The sequence below is a fragment of the Polypterus senegalus genome, chromosome 6 (genome assembly GCF_016835505.1).
Source record: "Polypterus senegalus isolate Bchr_013 chromosome 6, ASM1683550v1, whole genome shotgun sequence".
Lineage (NCBI taxonomy): Eukaryota > Metazoa > Chordata > Cladistia > Polypteriformes > Polypteridae > Polypterus > Polypterus senegalus.
The window spans coordinates 119208754-119227485 of record NC_053159.1 but is presented as its reverse complement, the minus strand read 5'-3'; the positions used below and the strand labels follow the sequence as shown (position 1 = coordinate 119227485).

Sequence of the window (18732 nt, the reverse complement as noted above, 5' to 3'; positions counted from 1 at the left end):
TATTGGATTCCACCTTATAATGATTAAAGAGATTTTAGGCTGGCCTTGAACCATTTACAAGTGTCAAACCGCTTCTGACAAGCCAAACTGATACCAGCAACTCTTCAGTGGTTTCACTCCTGAACAAACAAAACAAAAAACCTTCCGGTAGAAACCGGCCTCTACGGTCTGCTCGATGAACAGTTACTTCTCATGGTAAAAGTGGCTTTACATAATGGGTATGGCCTTATGAAGGTGAGGTTTTCAGTGCCTCACCACATTCATGGCAAATTATTATCAGTGAGGGCTTTTATTGGAGCTGTATGTGCACAGTATGTGCACTGTCACTCTTGAACCTGACACCCCTGATTTGTTGTTGCAGTCATCATCGCAAACAAAAGTTGTTTTCCCTTCTAATTAAATATAATGGGAAATAATGGACATTTTTCTGATATTCCTTTTAATACTGTAACATGTCAGGGGAAAAATAATTCCATTTAGTTTAATCCTGTATGTTTTGCTTTGTCCACTGGATACCCATGTGTATTATTTTTACTTAGTAGCCAAACTTTGAAGTTTGTTTTAATGAAAGTTTTTGCCAAATAAAAAATATAGTGAGGAGAAAATAATTCAATATTGTTACAATGCAACATTTACTCTATTTAGTAACTCCATTTGTGAAACACAAATAGACTCAGCATTCCTCGACTTATACAAAACAAACATAAATGGGCACTAACTTCACATCTTTTGCAACCAAGGACCAGAAAGACATACACTAGAGTGGAGGATATGGACTCCACAAGATCCCTGGAGGTGTCCTATGGGATCTGGCACCAAGATGTTGGCAGCAGATCCTTTAAGTCCTATAAGGCATGAGGTTGGGACTCCTTGGATCAGATTTGTTTTTCTAGCACATCCTACTGATGCTTGACTGGATTGAGATCTGGGGAATTTGGAGGTCGAGTCATCACCTTGAACTCTTTGTCATGTTTCTCAAACCATTTCTGAACAATTGTTGTAGTGTGACGAGGTGCATTATCCTGTTGAAAGAGACCACTGCCATCAGGTAACACCACTGCCATGAATGGTGTGCAAAGCCTGAAACAAACTTTAAGTAGGAGGTACGTGTCAAAGTAACATCCGCATGAATGCCAGAACCCAAGGCTTCCTAACAGAACATTGCCCAGAGCATCACACTGCCATCTATCTTGCCTTCTTCCCATAGTGCATCCTAAATAAAAACACATACAGCTGACCATTCATATGACTAACATGATTCACCAGACCAGGCCACAATTTTCCATTGTTCCATGGTCCAGTTCTGACAGTCATGTGCCCATTGTAGGCTCTTTTGGCAGTGAACAGAGGTCAGCATTGGTACTCTAACCAATCTGTTGCTACTCATTGTGTGTTTTGACACCTTTCTGTCATTGCCAGCATTACATTTTTCAGCAATTTGTGCTACAGTAACTCTGTGTGACTGGACCAGGTGGGCTGGCCTTTGCTTCCTAATCACATCAATGAGTCTTGGGAAACCATGTCCCTTTGTGGTTGTCCTTCCTTGGACCACTTTTGGCAGGTACTAACAACTGCATACTGAGAGCACCCAACAACAACAACAACATTTATTTATATAGCACATTTTCATACAAACAGTAGCTCAAAGTGCTTTACATATTAAAGAATAGAAAAATGAAAGACATAATTATAAAACAAAATAAATCAACATTAACATCGAATAAGAGTAAGGTTCAATGGCCGGGGGGACAGAAAAAACAAAAAAACTCCAGACGGCTGGAGAAAAAATAAAAAAAATAACCCCACAACACCTGCTGTTTTGGTGATGCTCTGACCCAGTCATCTAGCCATCACAATTTGACCCTTGCCAAAATCACTCAGATCAGTGGCGTAGCTCGAGTTCGTGCCGCTTGGGGCGGGGCTTCAATTTGCCGCCCTCCAACATATCTGAATATGTTAAACTATTTAGATAGAAAATTAAAATGACATATAGAGAAAAGTTAAGATACATTTTGTATAGATTTATTCATATATAAAGAAACAGCAGTAATTTTTTATATACATTTATAAGCATCAACTAGACAAGAATATAGTATAGTCGCACTGATAAGCCGTGTTCTAATTATTAGTTTAATATTACGCTACGAAAACCAGAACCAAAGTAATAGGTGAGGATGTTTTCTGCGCAGAGCAAGAACGCATTCGGATTAATAACGAAACGAAGTTATAAATTGTAAATTAGTTGTTTATCTTCCTAGAAATTATTATCGGTGTAACGTTTATGTTTATTTTTGTCATTGCCTCATACATTTCAACTGCTGTGTCTGATGCAGAAGGACAGTCTGAACATTATTTTTCAAGCATTTGTGGTTAAAAACCAGAGAATTTTACTTTTTTCATACATGAGTGATATTTTTCCAAACCCTGCTGCTTACACACGAATTGTACTGAGCCTTGTGACCAATAATGCCGCCCCCAAAAATGTGCAGACCGCCCCCTCCGAACCCCAAAGCTACACCACTGACTCAGTTCCTTACGCTTGTCCATTTTTCCTGCTTCCAACTCATCACCTTCAAGAAATTACTGTTCACATGCTGCCTATTATATCAAACTCCATGACAGGTACCATTGTAGCAAGATAATCAGTGTTATTCATGTCACCGTCTGTGGCCTTATGGCGTTGTGGTTGATCAGTGTATATATGAATTATATGCATGAGAAGTGTCCTGGTTCCACTTTTCTCTTTGATCTTGTTGCTTTCCTTACACAGAAAATCCCATATTTTGTGAAGGGATGTTCCAAGTTATGGCTGCATCAGTGCATGACTCATAAGCGCTGTGTGCTTTGCAGACACAGCACAAACAAAATCGGGAGTGGTCTCCTCTAGACTTTCTCGTATATTCCGATATGGGGATGGATATTTGAGGAGTAAGCTGCAAGACAATGATTATATTTTTATATTATGTACATTAAACAACCATCAACAACAAATCAAATCAAATTAATAATATTTTGAACAATTATTATAAAAGTAAAGTTGAATAAATTGAACTGTGCAGCTGCATGAATAAAAGGTAAACTACCACTTCCAGTTAATGGAAATAGCCAAAAGGCTGATAGAAATCTACATTTTGTACTTAATACTTGTATGCAAAATTTGGTTGACCTACGTAAGTGAAAGTGTACATACACACACACAGACAGACACACAGACATAATTCCAAAAATGGTATTTTCGGACTCGGAAAGGTCTAAAACGTTGAGATTTATCACAATCTCGACATCAAATCTTTGGACGATTACAATACTTAAGTAAAAACAAGTACCTGTATATTAATAATAAAAATAAAGAATGCAAAGGCACATTAAGTACAAACGTACATGTAGTCTTAGAACTTTTAATCTACATTTGAATATATTCAAATCTTTACTTAATTTTAATATGAGAGTTTGAACATTACTTTTCTTTCAGTTTGATGGGGAAGATAACAGAAATTAGATTATTATTATTATTATTTTTATTATTATTAATATTATTATTATTATCGGATGCACAAACTCTGCTGGGCCTAAACTCAAAACGCTTTCAGTTGTCAGTAAAATTTGAGCAGAGCCTGGTCAGGTCAGCATCAATACACAAAGTACAGCAATGTCAGTTTTTTAAGATGTGATTCCATTGCTTGCCGTGTATTGTCTCGTGCCTTTTTGCTGAGGTGTTGTGACTTGTGACAAGACTTGTGGATGCCAATTCAACCCATGTTACATGGACCTAACTGACTCCCTTAACCTCTCAGTGCTCTTACTGCCACAACATGTAGTCATATCTATAAGTATTGTCATATAGAACAATTGAAATTTTAAGAAAGAAGAAGTGAGCTGGGCAGTAGGATGTCACAGGGATTAGAATGCTACCTCACAGCTATAGTCACCTGGGTTTAAATGATGTTCTCCTTGTGTCCACCTAGATTTCTCTGGGTGTTCCACTTTTTCAACACATCCTAAAAGGTTTAGCTTTCCAGGCCGCTACACTGGTCTGATATGGTTGAGCGTGGATGTGTTTATGAGTGTGTCCTGTGATGGGCTCTCATTTTGGTTCCTATTTAGCACCCAATGCTATGGGGTTAGACTCCAGCTCCCTGTGACCCAATAACTATATCAGTACAGGTAACCCTCAGGTCTATATACCTGTACTTCTCCCCCTACTTTATTTCTTGTATCCACTGACCACCTCTGTAAAAATCATTAAGTTTACTGATGACACCTCCATTATTGGACTAATTACTTATGGAAACAAAACAACATATAGAAGGAGGTGACTCGTCTTGTGTCTCAGTGTGCCACTAATAAAATGCTTTTCAATACCACTGAGACAGTTAAAATGGTAATTGACTTTTGCAAACAACAGTTACAAGATCTTCCTCCTAGAAATGAATGACACTGCAGTAAATATGGTGAAATCTTTGAAATTCTTGAGCTCAGCTTTCACCGACACTCTCACCTTGGACATTAACACCATCAAGGCACCTCAGCAGTGGGTGTACTGTTTATGCCAACTAAAGAAATTAAATATTCCCCAACCCATCCTAGCACAGTTCTACAAAGCCACAGTTGAAAGTGTGATCACATTTTGAATTGTTATTTGGTTTGATTCAGCAGCGGCCTACTCCAAAAATAAATGACAGAACTGGCAAATAAAAGTGAGTCTGAATGGCCTGTTCTGCTCAAAATTGCTTGAATGTGAGATTTCCGCAAATGTGAACGAAAGTTTAGGTAAAGAGAACAAGAAGGTCGCCATTGGAATCTTTCAGGTGGGTCACAGGTTTAAAAGGGGCAACTGGGGGCGACAGATATTCTGGGATGCAGTAGTAATCACAACGTTGACCGTCAGCAGCAGTCATTTAAAAACAGCCTTCAATCTGACAAAAAGCCAATGCTGACCAGCCGCAGCAGGAGTGATCTAGTCAAGGCTGAACCTGCTAACACATTGTACTTGAAAACTATAAAAACATATTGCAAAATGAAGGCTGTTTCTTCAGCTGTGGGATCTTGAAAAGCTGATTAATTTATTTGTTTTGACAGAAATTGAAGGTTATAAAGTTTATGGTCAGGTTGCTCAAATTCTTTATTTACACCTCTACATTACTGCAAAACATGACAAAAAAGACCAGTGAAAAGTGCAATCATGTAAGTTTAGTTTCTAAATCACTTTACTGGCTTCAATTTAGGGTTGGAAATCATTTTATAATTGTCCCTTTGACATATAAAGTCATAAACTGCTTACCCTGCCCTTATGTCACAGATGCTATTAATGCTTCACAGAAGACAGTGGTCTCAGGGTGCAGTCCTGAAAACAAATTCCCAAGATACGAGACATAAAAATATTACAGGAGGCCAAGCCTTATCTCTGTGTTCCCCAAAGCTGGAATGACCTACCTGACAATACTGAAGAGGTGGCATTGCTCTGAATATTTAATTCAAGACTGAAAACTCATTAATTTGGTACAGCTTCTCTTGGCAGAAGCGGTTTGCATTGCCTTTTAATCACTGCAGTGACTGTTTAGATTCACCATTACTGTCTTTCTAATTGTGTTTCATTTCTTGATTTTCCTTGGAGACAATGTCAGATATTCCTAATTCAGTATTAGACACAGTCCACACTGCTACGTTTTCATTTAAAAATGCAGGTATTATACTCCGCTTTCACTGTTCATCCACACTACCTTCTGTGTTTTCAACCCCTGAAAATGAAGACTTTTCAAAATGCTCTTGAGAGCTGTATACTTCTAGAAACATAGCCTCAGTGTTGTAATGAGGAAGGGTGAGTTTAATTGTGCTTTGATTTGTTTGTACTTATTACTAGCCCTTCCCTGATTAGATCCAGCTCATGACAGCGTCTTCATGGAAGAAAAACATATTCTAACATAATGGACATAGAGGAGTTGGTCATTTTGTGTTGTTTACATGTACTGTACACATCTAAATTGCATTTTTGTACAGTTTGAATGTTGCATACACATGCAAAAGGCAAATCATTAACTGGTTACTGCAGTCTTATGAGAAATGTTGTGGCTGGTGGGTTTACTGCCCCTTCAAGGATTTTTCCATCTATGTGAGCATTCACAGTGTGGGTGAACATCTACATCATATGCATTTCTGGTCATTTTAGTGAGGCTGGAGATACTTTTGTAAATGATGTGTAAACACTAGTGTTGACAGAGATTAATTTTATTTCAAACATGCTATATTTAAATGAAAATGTAGTAGTGTGGATGTTGCATTCGTTAGATAATTTATTCCATACTTTCAATAGTATATAGCGTATTGACATTATAAATGGAAGTTCACTTTAAATGAATAAAATGGATTGCACTTAAAACTCACGGTTGAAGAATGGCTTCAAGTCTGGTCAACAGGGCCATCATTCTGTCAGGACAGCTTACAGCTCTGTTACACCATATCCCACCCAAAAGACCATCAGGGCATCTGCTTCAAACATGATTCTATCTATCTATCTATCTATCTATCTATCTATCTATCTATCTATCTATCTATCTATCTATCTATCTATCTATCTATCTATCTTAAATAAATGTGTTTCTCCGTTGGACTAGGGGTTAATGCTGTTCTCTAACACTTTTTCCTCTTTTCCTCTGCAGACCAACAGAAAAACTGGCCTCCTAGAAACATCACTTCCACTTCTGGTCCCATAGAGCCCTCCTCTTTCTGCCTGCAAGATATATAATGGCCATGTTCTCGTTAATTTTCAGTTCTGTTTTGGTCTCAAGTCTGTAAAGACATATTATTGGTCTATTTGCTTGTTTTTGCGTATACAGGGTGGAATCCCTATCTCTTTATAATTGTTGTCTCTCTCTTTATTTTACTATATAAAGGGCGGCATGGTAGTGCTGCTGCCTCGCAGTTAGGAGACCCGGGTTGGCTTCCCGGGTCCTCCCTGCGTGGAGTTTGCATGTTTTTTTTTTTTGTTCTTTATTTCTCATATTATGAATTTGTTACTTTTCACATACCCCTTGGGGTCAGAGTGCAGTGTCAGCCATTGTACAGCGCCCCTGGAGCCATTGAAGATTAAGGGCCTTGCTCAAGGGCCCAGCAGAGTAGGATCTCTTTTGGCAGTGATGGGGATTCGAACTGGCAACCTTCGGGATACCAGTGCAGATCCTTAGCCTCAGAGCCACCACTCCGCCCCAATGTTCTCCCCGTGTCTGTGTGGGTTCCTCCCAGAGTCCAAAGACATGCAGGTTAGGTGCATTGGCGATCCTAAATTGTCCCTAGTGTGTGCTTGGTGTGTGTGCCCTGCGGTGGGCTGGCGCCCTGCTGGGTGGTTTGTTTCCTGCCTTGTGCCCTGTGTTGGCTGGGATTGGCTTCAGCAGACCCCCCGTGACCCTGTAGTTAGGATATAATGAGTTGGATAATGGATGGATATATATATTAGGCCTGGGTAAGTTAACGTGTTAATTTTTGTGTTTAACCTGGCCTGTTTAATGCATTAAAAAATATTGTCGCATCCCGGGCCAGCAATGAGGCAAACGTCTCAGGCAGTGCTTTGGTCAGGGCAACATTTTCATGTCATTTTTTTTTAACATTACAAAACAATAATACAAAAATGTTAAATGTGTACCTAAAGAATTATATGCAAATCCAGTACCGTATTTATATACTACCTTTAAAAATTTCTAAAATTAAATGTTCATTTAAAGGTTTAAAATTTTATATTACACAGTTCATAATGATACACCACCAGGGCCTTTGGCAGTATTAACGTGAATTAGGCATTCGCTTAAGGCATAGATCAGAAGGGGGGAACAGTCATTCACTAAAAAGGTTGGCGTAGGGAGCAAAATAACCGAGCACTGGAACTGTGGCACATGTCAATACATTCTTGATTTATACACACTGACATGGGTGCAGGGGAGTGGGAGGAATGGGGTGAGGAGGGAGGTTTATGGTAGTCCCGATGTAATTTCTAGAGAAATGTTCCGAAAGTAAAAATTACACTCTCTCTTTTCTTTTTTTATTTCACATTTCATTGATATCAGTCATATCACATAAGTGCAGAATAAGTTATCTTCCAGTGGCAATAAAACCAAAATAACCAAAATAAGTTTCTAGTACCTCTGTATTTAACTCACTAGTCTGCCAGGTAGCTTACAGTGCTGACTCCCCTAATATAATGACAAAATTCTACGAAACAGAAGTGCAATGATTATCCCTATTTACACTAAAATACATATCATGTTCAACAATACAATGGGGATTAGGATTTAATATATTCAACTTGGACATGAGAATTCTGAAAAAAAAAAAAATAATATATATATATATATTTTTTTTTTCAGAATCCTCATGTCCAAGTTGAATATATTAAATCCTAATCCCCATTGTATTGTTGAACATGATATGTATTTTAGTGTAAATGGGTGAATTCTTCTTAATTTGGATTAATAATGCCTTTGAGAATTTCAAAGACCTCTATTAAGTTCTACTATAGCCTTCTGTCTGAAATCCCAAAAACTAAAGAGTCTCGGCTTCCTAAATGTTGTCAGAGAAACAACCTGTGCTTTATTCTGGTGACAAAAGGAATTAGGGGTTAGACTAGTAATTGATGCTGATGAATGCGCTGTGCCGATTTGTCTTGATGGTATAGGGTTTACGTTTCAATTCATTAAATCAAAGTGCGCACTTATTCATAGAATACTTAATTTCAGTCATCAATCAATCAAATGACTTGAGCCAGAAGAAAGAACATAGGACGTTGTCCGTTTGGATTTTGCGTATTCTCCTTGTGTCTGAGGATGTTTTCCTAAAACATCCCAAAAGACATGCAGCTTAGGTTGACTAGTGACTCTAAATTTTCTCTGTGCGAGTGAACATGGGTGAATCCTACGATGGGCTGGCATCCTGTCCATGACTGGCATAGGCTCCTGTCCCTATGACTCAGAATTGGGTTACATGGGTCACAGAAAGTTATGAAGAACTGACTGATTCCAATTGCTTATTTATCGAAGCATATATTCAAATCTGGAAGTGTAATTTTAATCATTTGTATGACATATTAGAACATTTTTTCTTGTGGTGACGCTGACATGTTTTAGTTTCATCAGTTAAAGTCTGATCACATATTTTTTGAGGGTTTTATAAAGTCCACCACATTTCCAATGATCAGAAAAAAGAGTTAAAGCACGTGTATCCGTTGTTAACGGTTATTCACACCCATATTTAGTCTTCAAAAATCATCTGATGTAATTAATCTGCGTTATATCTAAAGAATGAACACAAAGTTGCCGCCATGAACATAATATAAACCTGCACAAATAATTCTTAAGAAATCACAAATGAAGTTATTTCCATCTAAGTTTTCTTCCGGGAGAAGTAGCCACCGAAGTACGAGTTCACAAACAGGCACAAATAAGAAAGGATCAAAGACAGCCTGCAGACATCGTTTGAGATCGCACCTTTTTTTCCCCCTCTGCTGTGGGTGACTCTTCTCGTCACTTTAGAGATGGACTCCAAACCCTCTTTGGGGTCTTCTCTGACTGGCACCTTGACACGAGGGACCTTTTACTGCCATTCAAAATGTGTCCACCGCCACCACCACTGAACGGACCGAAGGGGTGGGGTGACGCCCTCCACCTGCTACTGATTTAACCGTCTCACCCAAATCCACAGTGGACTGATCTAACGCTGCATCAATCCTTTGTTTATTTGATTTCATCCATCCATCCATTTTCCAACCCGCTGAATCCGAATACAGGGTCACGGGGGTCTGCTGGAGCCAATCCCAGCCAGCACAGGGCACAAGGCAGGAACCAATCCTGGGCAGGGTGCCAACCCACCGCAGGACACACACAAACACACCCACACACCAAGTATTTGATTTCATACACTTTATTATATGTTTGTCATTCTCTGCCTTGGCGGTTGATTCAACGCATATTTCTTAGGTGACTTCTTACTGTGCCTATAAATAAATACTGGAAAATGTGCACGTGCCACTATGCACCCTATACAGTGAAGAAAGAAAGAAAACTCACTCGGTGTTTATTTGGATAAAATAACCATTTTTAAATTCTCAAGGCTGCTGAATCCAATTCCGATTGCATCTTAGACTAAACCAACGCTTCATTAACCCACATCTCCGCAATTCGACCGCGTCCCTCCAAGTTTCCCGTCCTCGGTACCAAATACACTATTTTACTTTAGCATACTAGCGATTAAGAGCTTAGCTGTGACTATCACAATAGTGACTTAATGTGGCAGGAACGAAGCCCACCAACCCACTGCGAGACACACTTCTGGACGTCTTTATGCTACAGCAGGGACACACCTGGAGAAAGTGCAGACACACAGATAGACAATCGGGCTGTCATTGCAAATGAGCCTGCAGGGGCTGTGATGCTGCAGTGGCAACCACCGTGGCATTCCGGAAGACCACGGGATGCTCATGAAAACTTTGAAAAAGGACACGTTTGTAGCACTTCCTCGGAGTATTGATGTTTTTGTAGTGCCTGCTGGATTCTGGGATTAGCCCCGCCTACGCAATACTGAATAAAAAAAAAAGATTCTATAAAAAATTGGATGGAATTGATGGCTTAGTCTGATAAGGATTAGTTTTTGTTAATACATTCTAATACATGATGATCGATTATTAATAATATCATAAATAATTGTTGCAGCAGCAATAATAGTAGTTGTATCGTGTACATTTAAAAACTAAAGAACTCAAATGCAGCGTTTCTTGAAAAACAATTCGCATCATTGGTATAAAAGACTAAGGAAGCCCGCTAATGGCAGTTGGCCGGGTTTTGTATTAAAGAAATCAACAAAAGAGGCGGACTGTGCAATTCCTTGTGTGTAATACTGCCCGTCTGCTAAATAAAGGATACCATCATATAGCACTTTACTAGTGAGAGTGGAGGTAATTTGTCATTTTCAAGCCAGCCTTTAAGTGTTTACAGAGTATATGACATTAATGTAAAAGACGAAACAGAAATTTTAAGATAAAAGACAGATTACAAAAAGTTTATGAAATAAATCTCATCGCAGTTTTCTTAAGAACTTAAAAAAAAACTTGAAATAATGTAAGAAAAATCCTGTGGTAAAATTGTTTGACACAGTTTTGTTCCTTTATTATTTGTCTCAGAAACACAGTCTGAACGCACCGATTATTAACACCTGCCCACAGTTATGACGCCAACATAGAAAGAACAGCTCTTATAAACTTTATAAAATATAGCCGAATATTACGATGGGAAACACTGGATAAAATGCCACGTCTTGCAAAGCAAAGTTTAAATACAAAAGACCTGTTCTTAAAACCACAGGCTTTAATGAAACAGAGCAACAAAGTAACGGTGAAGGGCACCGAAGAGTCGATACTCATTTAAAAGTATGCAATTCGGTGAAGTAGTGAACTACTCTATCTATCTATCTATCTATCTATCTATCTATCTATCTATCTATCTATCTATCTATCTATCTATCTATCTTGTGCATTTCTCCATCCATCTGACGCATAACGAAGCCATGTATCCCCCCTTTGACTACTAACATCCTCCCCTCGGGCCCGCCTCTGCTCTTCATTCCGTCTGGTGTCCCTCACAGCCTTAAACGGCGGGCCAGGGCTGCGCAGCTCAACACAGTACGAATCAGACGATGCTCGGCGCACGCCAGCACCACCAGTTACCTTTAACTTCCTGATGAATTCCACTAATGGAGGGGTCATCCCGTACAGTCGCGCACACACACACTAAGATGTACAGACCGCTTCATTCAGTGATGCTGACACTCCCACCGTCCTACCAAATGGCTCAAACCTGTGACAATCTGCTGTTGGATGAACTCCCCGTTAATCTGGCATCAGCCAGTCGGCCGCGTTTCGCCTGCCGGGGATTGTCAGTTCTTTCGTGGCCATTCTGCCCCGCTTGGCGCTGCTCGGCACCTCAGATTCATCGGGTTGTCTCTGTTCCCACACTCCTGACCACTCGCATTCTATTGACCGGTCACTGCGATTGTCATTAACGCCCCCGGTGGTGGCGGGTCCCGTGCGCTCCTACCTGCTCCTGGACGCGCTACTCCAGCCCAGTGATACGGACTGTGATGCGCGCTGTCTCAGAAAAAGAGTCCCCTGATTGTTCTCGGAGGGGTTTTGTGTTACAGACCGTGTTCTGTTTCACTCTTGGAACAAATCAGTGTATAAAGGCAGAACAGTGCTGCGTGTCTGTCCCTTTGGCCCTTCCCTTAAATCCCAGTAACTGGAGGGCCAGAGAGGAGACATCTGACAGAAGTCCAGAGAGATTCACGTCTCAGTCAGAAAAGAAGACCAGAAACTCGTCGGCTTAGCATCCAGGTGAGCTAACTCAGTGTCTCATTTGTCGCCTTGGCCTTTCTTTTAAATTAGCTTTTAAATGAAATGTTGTTGTTCATCGTAATTCAGTGTAATGAGGGTCAACGTCTGTAGCACTACACTCTTTAAAAATGCAGGTGCCAAAACGGTTTGCAGTGATGCCATCAGGAATTATTTTTGAGTCTTAAAAGAACCATCCATATGAAGGTTCCAGAAAGAACCTGTATTGATTCAGGCCCATAAGGGGTATTATAATGAATAAATGATAACACATTCGTGAAATGCCAGTGGGTTGCTGATTTTTAAAGCACTTTTCCTGCCTACAATAACACAGGCTGTGTTCAGGTTTTCTTGATCTCTTAGTATCCTGCTGGTTAGTCTACTATACATCAAATGTTTCTGTGTTGTCAGTTTATTAGAAACCATTTTAAAGCCCAGAGGACTTTCCCAGATTTAAATGGTTCCTTATCCAGCAATGGCTCTTTGAGGAACCACACTGCCCAGTAAAATGCCATTAACAAACAATTGCTTTTAAGAGTGTTGGTTTGAGGTGGCAGCCAACCTCAGATGGAATGCCAAACAGGACACACTCAATCCAAGGCTGATTTCACTTTGAGGTCAGGATAATTCAGTCGAAGTGGCTTCTCCTACTGTCACGTTTGTCACAAATGGGAGGAAGTGAATATGCTGATGATAAACCAGATCCTACAGTATTTTGAGCCCATGCTAGGATGATTTAGGTAGTATTAATGAACTGATGAAGTGTCAGTGGAGCAGACGTTGTGCATAGTTATGTAGGAGACCTTGATGTGGCGTCCATGAAAGCCCCGCTGGGCTTCAGCAGCAGTCAGCCAATGATCTCGCCGGGATGAAGGGATGGAGATTTTGGACGTACAAGGCGGCCCCCTGAGGACTGAATCAGGTGTCTCCCCGATCAGAATGTGAGTGAGCACCCCAGAGATGAACTTGACACTCGAGTGAGCTGTTTATCTGCCTTCTGCTGTGTGTTTGGATATTGTTCACTATTGAAAGGTGCTACATTACACGAAGACTGTTAAGTTTTAAAGGGGAAGAAGAAAAAAAAAATGACTTGCTGCATGGAAATCATTTTAGTCCATTAGTAATAAAACACATTTTTTTAGAAATCAAAGGACAAATTTGAAATTTAAATATGTATCCCGCCATGCGTAGATTTAGTTGCATGAAATGAAGTTTTTTTAGGCAGGTTTTTGTTGTTTCATATCTAGTTGAGGACAAAAATGCCTTAGGAAGGTGATCAGGTGTCCAGCTGATTTCCTGTAATCTTCTCTTTTGGCCTCATTTTTGAGATGTTTTTTCCCCCAAACAGAGTAGTGTTTCGCTTTTAAAACATGGAGAAGGGCACAATACAATGGGCACATTGTGGGGGTACGACAGCTAGAAATTTAAAAGAAAATGTGAACTCTTTTGAAAGTGGTGCCAGGGCAGTCAAATGTAATCCACAGGCTGAGGGGGACATTAGCTGCTGGTTACTGGAGTAGCCCACCAGTTGCATTCACCAGTAAAACCTTCTGGTGTGCTTTCTAGAAATCAGCAACAGGATGAAGTGGAGAGCTTTACTTACAAGTAACACCTACCTGTGAACAGTGCACAGGTAAAGCTCGGGGGTCCTACCTACCTGCAGGGAACTCGCTAGTTTCCATACTTGAATAGCAAGAAGATTAGTTACTCAGCGCTTCAAAAAGTATAACTCTCTTGAGGAAATAAATCATGTCTATTATTCCCTGATGTGCTGGGGCTATTTGAAAAAAATATAGAATACTCCAAAAGTGTAACATAGAGAGCAGGAGAAAAATACACAAAAATAAAAGGCTGAGTTTTCTTAATCAGTAAGTCCTTTGTTTCACTTTTTAAAGACATTAACAATGCAGGTGTATTATGGGCAGGATTTATTTTCTCAAGAGTCCATTTTCATTTTTATCTTCTAACAATTCTGAACAGACCTTCTCTGTGTTCAAATACCATGAAATCTATAATAACCTGAGCTTGTCTTTCATTGATTCCAAGAAATCGAGCTGGCAGTTCAGCTGTCCTCTGCTCCCAGAAATCATTCGACAGCTCTCGTTGGCCGCCAGGCAGTTTATTCTTAACACACCTTTTGTCACGGAGCCCCTTCTTCGATTGCCTGTAGTATCACTCTTTCAATATGGCATCAGCCCCAGGTTTGTCAGAATTGCTACAATACTGTGTCTTCAGCTTTCACTTGAAATAGGAAAAGCCGCTTTGGCCCCCATTTGGCCGCTGTTAGTTTTGAAGTAAATGCTTTTAACAATGGTTTTCTTGAGTTTCCTTTAGCACTTACTCCTCATCCAGTTCACTTTTTGTCTTTTCATTTTGCACTTATTGGGTTTCCCATCTTGGCAGAGGGGAGGGTCTATAGTGAAGGTGACTACTCTGGTGGTCACCTGCTGAGAGGTGCTAAATATACTGTATTGCTCACCCAATTATTGCCTGAAGCCCTCTTTTACAATTATTTTTAGAAGGTTTCCTTATAATGCATTACAGATCAGTAAAACGTACAGTACTTGATCTTATTCAGAATGGAGTCCCCATGTTTTACCTATAATATGAGTCTGCTTAATTGACTGAAAATGTATTTAGGACTAGGCAGGAATGAAGCATGGACTGGACAACAGTACATGGAGGGGCACACAGCCAACCATTTAACTTAATATTAGAATGTTAAAAACATTTAGATAAGCCTAACAAGGCCAGCCAGTCCTATCAAGTCGAGTTTTGAAGGTCCCTGAAGTCCTAACTGTCTACCACACTACTCATTAATTGTCTAATTTTACATAATCTTTCAGAAACTGACAACATAACACGACTGGCATTCTAAACTGTGCCAACTGAGCTTTTTCTTCCAAGCCACTGCATTGCACATTTGGTTATAGGTGGCATTTAGGGTGTGGGGCCCCTCGTTAGTCATAAAGTACTCAAAAGGGTCAATTTTATTTTCAGATAGACACATCTGTTGCGGCACGGTGGCGCAGTGGTAGTGCTGCTGCCTCGCAGTTAGGAGACCTGGGTTTGCTTCCCAGGTCCTCCCTGTGTGGAGTTTGCATGTTCTCTCTGTGTCTGTGTGGGTTTCTGTCCAAAGACAAGCAGGTTAGGTGTATTGCCGATCCTAAATTGTTCCTAGTGTGTGCTTTGTGTGTGTGTGTGGGCTGGCGCCCTGCCTTGCACCCTGTGTTGGCTGGGATTGGCTCCTGTGACCCCGTGTTAGGATATAGCAGGTTGAACAATGACTGAGTGATATACATATTGAAATTTGTCCCATCCACTGCAGCAGTGGTTGAGGGGCTGAGAAGCCCACAGTGACTGCATGATTGTTGTTCCAGAATTCTTTATTATGGTTGTCTGCTTGAAACCAGAATGAAAACGTTAATATGTTAATGGTGTTATCAATCCCAGAACTCCATAAAATTTAGTTTGACTATTGACCTCTTATGTAGCCTATAAGTTTGATTATCTCAATGATGGTGGTCTTTTTAAATTGGATTTAATTTAATTTCACATGAGCAAGGTCCTTTTTTATTATATTTTCTGCCCTAGTCCCCATCAAATCCTACTCATGCCACTGTGTGAGAGTGTGCCGGGTTTGCTGGTGCATTGAACAACTTGTTCCCACATTGGGCAGGGCAAAAGTCCGATGAGATGAAAATGTAGTGTTTTCTATTTGGAATAATTAATGACATTTAATAAACTATACTGGTGTGTTCTTTGAAAATATTGGATCTTCATGACAACACAGACTTTTATGAATAAGCAGCCAACTCATTCCTCAGCCTAATTAACCCAAAATGTATTGCCAGCTGACAACAAAGCAAGGAACAGCACTAACCCAGAGGCAGACATTACTTTTGTATTGCTTCATCTGATAGTTATGTATAGTCTAGCAGTTCACTCCGTACCACCACTACTGTCATCGCTCACTAAACATCTCATCCATAAGCAACGTATGAGCTGTCTGTCACACTTAGCTGGTGCAAGGAATTATAAATGTGTTTTCTACTTTCAAACAGTGCCCCATTCTCAGCGCATCCCCGCCATCACCCACGTGGAGTGCAGAAAAAACTGCCCTTAGTTAACAGAGCCAATGTACAATCTCATCAGAATAACCGACTAATGAGGCTTCTGACTATGAAGATTTCTCTACCTTACAGTGGGCACGGTGCATTTGAGCCATGCTACACAATCAAACACCTCCACAGCAATTACCTTCACCCTGCTACAGGCTTATACAATGGGGCTTTTCTCAGGTGTAATGGCTTTGGGATTTCATATGTCCTCTCTCAATTAAAGACTCTTTTGTACTGGTAGTCAAATTCAGGCTGGCACACCCTATCTAATGTTACGGGTTCATGAAAGGTTTGAGGCATTTTGAATAATCTCACTTGAAATTGCTTGACATGAACATTCCCATAGAGTCTACCTGAAGACATCCACTGTGAGAGATGGCGGCACTAATGATGTCTGCAGGCAGATCCTCCTGGACCATTCTGAGAGCCTCAGTGTACTAGTGCGGCTCAACAGTGTGAAGAATGAGGTGATATTCTGCTGTAATTTTGTTTTTTGTAGGAGTCCAAAAGGTAACTAAGATAGCTCTCAGGCGATGCTTTAAGGATTGGTCAATGGGAACAGAACCTTAAACTTGAAGTTTGGATTCAAAGTCAAGTCAAGTTGGGGAGCATGCACCGGTACAGTGCATTGCCGCCCCCACTACACGATGAAACATCTCGGGATCCCAGTTTGCAACCCCCCCAGGTAGACACGCGGTCCAGTCCCACCCTCTGGAAATGACTCTCTATCTGCCGCAGCCAGGTGTTAGGTGGGCGACTCCTTGGCCTGGTCCAGCCAGTCAGGTACCCAACAATGAGGATCTTATGAGCCAGATCACCCTCGGGGAAATGTGCCACATGGCCGTTGCGCCGTAACTGACGCTCCCTCACAATACAGGTAATGTGCCTCATTCGGGACTCCGTCAGCAACCGTTCATTCAACACAAAGTCAAAGCAACAGTAGTCAAGGATTTTCCAGAGAGACACAGTACCAAAGGAGTCCAGTCTTTGTCTCAGGTCACTGGATAGCGTCCATGTCTCGTAACCATATAGTAAGACAGGAAGCACCAGGACTCTAAAGACTTGGACCTTCGTCTTTTTGCATAGATATTGCGAGCCCCACACACCTCTTTTCAGTGACCTCATGACCCCCATGCTCTCCCAATCCGTCTATTGACTTCATAGTTTTGGATTGCATTGGGTTAAATGTCTGTGTATAATCATGTAAGGAAGTTATGACATAAGATCTGTAATTATTTATTCAGTTCCCTATTAATAGTTTTGTTAATTTACTCCTTACCGTAAAAGGTAAATGTCATCCCCTACTAAACCAGAATGCCAGGGTAGGTCCTGTTGCATGCTAACAGTTTAGTGGCTGTGTCTGCTGAATCTCATATTTGTCAACAAACAACTAGTCTCACATAGCAACACTTGGACATACAAACCCACCCTTCCACAGCGAGGACACCTTCTTCTAGTGGGCTTGAGATTTATAGGCTGGGGACAGGAAGTGGCGGAGTCAGTTTCCTTCACTGGGCATCTTCTTGGTACTGTGGAGGGAAAGAAAGAGTATGTGATTAGCACTGGTACCCCCTCTCATCCTATGTAGTAGGTACTAGTTACCCAAAAGCTGATCCTCTGACACAAAGGCGTGACACATCTGATTACCTCAGTACACTAACAATATGGAAGAAAAGGTAGTTAGCTATAAAGCATTAAGAACTTTCAAGTCCTTTCAATTTTTAATAACCATGACTTTGAGTGTCATCACAGTAAATTGTACATTTTGCTGGCTGTGGCATTGTCTGTTCATTTTCATTGCATATGGTTTCACTTTTTTGGAAGCCTGGTCACACAATGAATGCCAATGGCTAAAATACTAGATGAGAACACATCACTTAGAGGATGGCTATTTGCTTCAAGCCTATGTACGTATCTACACACACAAATGAACAACATAACCGTCCCATCAAAAGAACCTTCCTTATGTGATAGAAAAATGAAAACAAGCACAGAATAATAATCCACATGGATGAGGGGAGAAAATGAAAACTCCAGTCAGAAGGCATTTATGCCCCACATTAACCCTAGAATTGTGAGATTTTTAGGGCAATACTGTTAACAGATGGGCTGGTTTCATGCACATGTCCATTTGGTATCTTGAAGAACTGGAGTCTATGCCAAAGGCACCAGCTCCAGAGGTGGTGCCAGTAACAGAGCAGCATAACTTGCACACACAGGCACCAAGCAACTTAATGTGCACGCAGGCTG

The 18732-nt window shown here is 40.6% G+C and overlaps 2 protein-coding genes across 4 annotated transcripts in view; one reads left to right on the top strand and one right to left on the bottom strand.

The window, feature by feature from the left end:
• The window catches only part of LOC120531501 (claudin-4-like), a 41855-nt gene extending 29731 nt beyond the window's left edge, over positions 1–12124 (bottom strand). The window contains exon 1 of one of the 2 annotated variants that reach the window (XM_039756968.1): positions 12072–12124. The gene's annotated coding sequence lies outside the window, so the exon portion shown is untranslated. The remainder of the gene's footprint in view (positions 1–12071) is intronic. The other variant, XM_039756969.1, reaches the window with a different exon arrangement.
• Positions 12125–12255: 131 nt separating this feature from the next.
• Positions 12256–18732, top strand: part of LOC120531498 (claudin-4-like) — a 29159-nt gene continuing 22682 nt past the window's right edge. The window contains exon 1 of one of the 2 annotated variants that reach the window (XM_039756963.1): positions 12256–12364. The gene's annotated coding sequence lies outside the window, so the exon portion shown is untranslated. Of the gene's footprint in view, positions 12365–13247; positions 13303–18732 lie in introns of those variants that run through there. The other variant, XM_039756964.1, reaches the window with a different exon arrangement.